The 4,723-nt window shown below is 36.2% G+C and overlaps 1 protein-coding gene across 47 annotated transcripts in view; it reads left to right on the top strand.

Annotated features, from left to right (window-relative positions):
* Ptprd (protein tyrosine phosphatase receptor type D) overlaps nucleotides 1-4,723 on the top strand; it is a 2,152,432-nt gene that overhangs the window by 1,245,631 nt on the left and 902,078 nt on the right. The gene's annotated exons all lie outside the window — the stretch shown is intronic.

Here is a 4,723-nt window from a genome sequence, read left to right as displayed (position 1 = left end):
AGAGAGAGAGAGAGAGAGAGAGAGAGAGAGAGAGAGAGAGAGAGAGAGAGAGAACATGGCATGGTGGCGAAGAAGAAAATTTTTACACCTTTGGTAAAAATGTAAGGTAGTAGAGCCATATGGAAAACAGTAGCCAGGTTTTTCAAACAATAAAATATAGAACTATAACTTCAGTGTGATTCAGTATGTAGGTTCAGTGAGAACAGAGTCCAGATAAAATTATATCAGTCTTATGAAAATATTTGTATGCTCACTAAGGACTTACTGTGGTTGCTAACAATAGAAAATTAACCCCTGTATCCATTATTGGGTGAATAGATTTATTTTTTTTTAAATTTTTTAAATTAAAAAATGTTAAGTGTAAGTTCATGTGTGCAAGCATGCGTGTGTGAATGTATGTGTGAATGTGGACATATGGGAGAATTTGTGCACACGACTGTGCCTGACTTTTATGTTTTTTTCTGGGGATTTGAACTTAAATTTTCATGTGTTCATGAGATGCTCCTCAGGTACTAAACTTTCACTACAACCAAAATTTTTAAAAATTAGTTGACAGATTATCATGTTTCCTTGTACCATTTCATAAATACTTAGGTTTTTTTTTTTTTTTTGACATTTTCCTACTTTCTCCTCTCCCGACCTCTCCATCCTTGATTAAACTTGTCTACCAACACTGTCTCCCTTCTGCTTTCAAAACGTTTGTGTTCTCTGAACATCCTATCTCCCTTAATGCCTCTGTTTTCTCCTCTCCTGGCTCTTGTGAATGGACTTTGTTTCTCTGCTGTGGGAACTAAAAAAGGGGGCCCAAGGGAAGAGGGGAAAGTGGAGAAACCCATGCCCCACCAGAATTTTACCTATTCTTTGGTCAGTCAGGCATGGGAGGGCTGATATCTACCTATCCACTCATCCCTGGGTGGGCATTCTTCTATCCCACTCTTCACCCAGCCCTACCTGGGGAACTCAGAGCTACTTTGCTAAAGGCCCAGGGTTATAGGAGAGAGGGATGAGGGAAGAGGTCCCCAACACCTTTGAGAGTACACACAGCCTTGATGAGCAGAGACTCTCTATAGTTAAAGAGCTTTATTATAGAAAGGCAGGGGGAAAGAGAGAAGGTAGAAAAGAGAGAGGGGGGCTAGAGAGAAAGAAAGAGAGTAAAAGAGAGGAGAGGAGAGGAGAGGAGAGGAGAAGACAAAGGGAGAGGAGAGAAGGGGAGAGAGTGAAGGGTAAGAAGCAAGAGAGACAAGAGAGTAAGAGAGTAAGAGGTGGGACTTAACAGCCCTTTTTATGGTCTTTACTGTTGCTAGGTAACTGAGGAGGAGTTTAGCCTGAAGGTTAGAAGCTTGGTCCATTGCCTACTCAACTATTGACCATGCTTCTCTTGTAGGGGTTATAAGGGGTGGTAACTTAGGCAGAGGCCAGAGTTCCAGCAGCATGAGGGAACACTTACCATGTCATTGTGTCATTGTGAATTATGACTTCGGGGTTCAGACCTCAGCTTAACTAGAGACCAGCCTGCAATTCCCCACACTCTTATATAAAATACTTTCTGAACTATTTTCAACAAGAACACTCTTCTTATTAATTCTATTGTTACCAATTCTATTGTTTTCACCTGTGTGGATAAACCTGGAGCGCTATGGGAAATGAGTGAGGCACAAAATGTCAACTAAAGCATGTTCTCTCTGAAATGTAAAGACCAAAGAAGTGGAACTCTATAGAAAGGTTGCAAGAGCTAGCTGTTGGCAATAGTGAAAGAGGAAGATGAGCAAGCTATTTTGCAAGAACACAGAATTATATTAGGAAAGGACAGTTTTAGACTTCTTGTACTCTGTGTGTCTAGAGCTTATATCAATGTATGTTATTTTTTAAGAATTAAAACAAGATCTTTATTACAAACTTAAAATGAGTGTGAAGCAATATGGTAGTTGCTTTAATTGTCTGTTGTATAATGTGTTAGGCCATAAAAGTATTACACTGTACCCAATAAACATACATTATTTTTATAACTTACAAATAAAAGCTAAAGGTTAAATATAACTGAAATTTAGTACCCATTATGTTTTATTATATTTTATGATAATGAATAGTCTGATAATATATAGTTAATAAAATGAATGCCTGTGGATGGGGAATGATTTCAAAAATAAAAAATAAAAAAAAATAAAATAAAAAACCCTCCTAGCTGAAGAGATGCTGATAACTCATGACTGATTAGGAAATAGAAAGTCATTTATCTTAGAGATTTGACCATTGGTAGGTTGCATTACACAATGGATGGACCCATACTCAGGGACATATGACCAGTGCTAATTGAACCTAATAAGATGCTAAAATAGAGAATGTGAAGTTGAGAGGGAAAAGTTGAGAAAAGTTGGAGTGTGTTGCAGGTGATATGATCAAAAGTCATTGTATACATGTATGAGGTTCTTAAAGAACAAATAAAAATATATTCTTACAAATTAATATCTAACTATAAGTTTCAAATTCTGTGGTTAGTCTTATTTGTACATATTTCAGAAAAACCTACCCTAAATTCTAATAATCTAGAAGCCATTTGGGTGAGAATGAATATTTAGTGAGTCCAAATAAGCATTTCACTTTAGTCATATGTATGAGCATTATGAGTATGCATTCTTTCCTTCTTCATAACCCATGTCATGGATGCAAAGGGGCCTAGTGAGAAGCAGTAGACATTCAGCACAGGCAGGTAACAAAAGCTCTTGACACTCAATTGAGTTTCTAATACTAATTCTATATCATGATGTTCATACAACACAAAATTCTGTGCCTGCATCTGTGTGCTGTGTCCTATAAAGAATGATACATAATAATTTAATATTTTATCCAACCTCAAATTTCCACCTCTGACTCAAGGGAGGAAATCCAGAGTTCCATAATGTGGGATAAAAATGTAGACAGCTATGGAGATAAAGGGGTAACTCCTTGAAGAACTTGGGTGTCTTGACTATAGCATTACCATCTGAGGTCAGAAGAAGCTATTTAACATGCAATGCACTTTCTGCAAAGTTATTTCAGGAAAAAATGAATTCTGAAAATCAGCCCATTTGGTAGAGCAGAGGTTGGGGCTGGTATTAAAGTCTTTAAGCTGCCACTGATTTTCCATCTCAGCACTAATTGCTTTAGATGGAGCTGTCTCAGGCTTGACTCTCCTCTAGAACCTCCTCTAGCACTTAGTCAAGGATTTGCTTTAGGGCTCCCACTAGGATAATCAAAGGTAATACAAAATTTGTTCAAATTCACTTCTGAATTGTCTTGATTCATCTCCACAAGTCTGTTAGGAAAAGGGAAGATAACAGAAAACCTTCTTTATTTAAAATGTCAAAGACAATCAGAGCTATCTTTGAAGGCTTTGATCCTCTCTACTCCACATCCTAGTGATTCTCTGACAATGGCATAAGTCATAGGGGATGAATACGGAATATATCCATAACACGTACATGAGTCAGTCTTAAATCACCATAACTCTATCCTTGTCGCACCATTATCTGCCCAAGGTGGATGAGCAGAAAAGGAGGAAGAAGAGGAAAGGACCTTAGTTGTGTGCATGTATAAATTTCTAAATTAAAATAATGAACTATTAATTGCATAGATTTGAACATATGGTCAGCTCAATTATAAAACATCTAATTTGTCAGACAGTAAAAAGAAATAATGATGGAGCAATTATCCCTCTGAACTTATTTCTAAATTATCCAGGCGAGACTGCTAATGATGTCCATTTCCCCACTATGACTTGCAGTGCAATAATTAAAGGTCAGGAGAGAACATTTGTCCCAAGGAGACATAAAGTCAAATGGTAGGCTCAGAATATAAACCTGGAGTCTAATATGAGTACAAGTTCATGGTGCAGAACCAGCAGTCTAGAGATTTTTATAGCCTTTGTGTTAATCACAGAATTTATTCTGTTTCATATCTCTAAAGCCCATTAACTGATGATGATGGGTAATCTCAATATCTGGATATTGAACTTAAAGCTGAGAATACACTAGATGAGGTCATCTGATTACTCATTACCAAAGCAAGCAAACAAAAACCCAGAATATGTTGGGTTAATGTAAATATTTTAAAATTTAATTTCTTGACTCTGTCATATCTCATGAGTAGAAAACCAATCAACAGCAATATGATAATAAGAAGGGAACTAGCATATAAAAAGATTACCAGTAGACAGCCTGGAAAGAATGTAATATGTTCCTCACAAACTCTGGCCAGGATCAAGATTCTATAATAACCAGAATTTGGAGACAAGTATGGGTACTGCAAGCTTGATGCTGAGGAAACGTTCCAAAGACCCTTGTTCTCCTGATATCATGGGATAGTCTTTGGCTTATGGCATGCAGTACAATGCCCTCAGGGAATACAAGTACCTGCAGCTAGCTAGAAAAGACCTGCTTCTCTTTACTAGAGTCCAAGAAACACACATCTCATTAGTCTTTTGAAATCTGCCTGTGTTTGGAGGCATAGGTTTTATATATATATATATATATATATATAATATATATATATATATATATTATATATATATATATATTCTATCCTATATCATATGATGCATTTATTATATTGTACATTTTATATATATATATATATAGAGAGAGAGAGAGACTGATTTTATATATATATATATATATATATATATATATATATAGAGAGAGAGAGACATATATATATATATATAGAGAGAGAGAGAGAGAGAGAGACA

The sequence above is a fragment of the Mus pahari genome, chromosome 6 (genome assembly GCF_900095145.1).
Source record: "Mus pahari chromosome 6, PAHARI_EIJ_v1.1, whole genome shotgun sequence".
Classification (NCBI taxonomy): domain Eukaryota; kingdom Metazoa; phylum Chordata; class Mammalia; order Rodentia; family Muridae; genus Mus; species Mus pahari.
The sequence above is the reverse complement of the archived record's forward strand: the minus strand, read 5'-3'. Positions and strand labels throughout refer to the sequence as shown.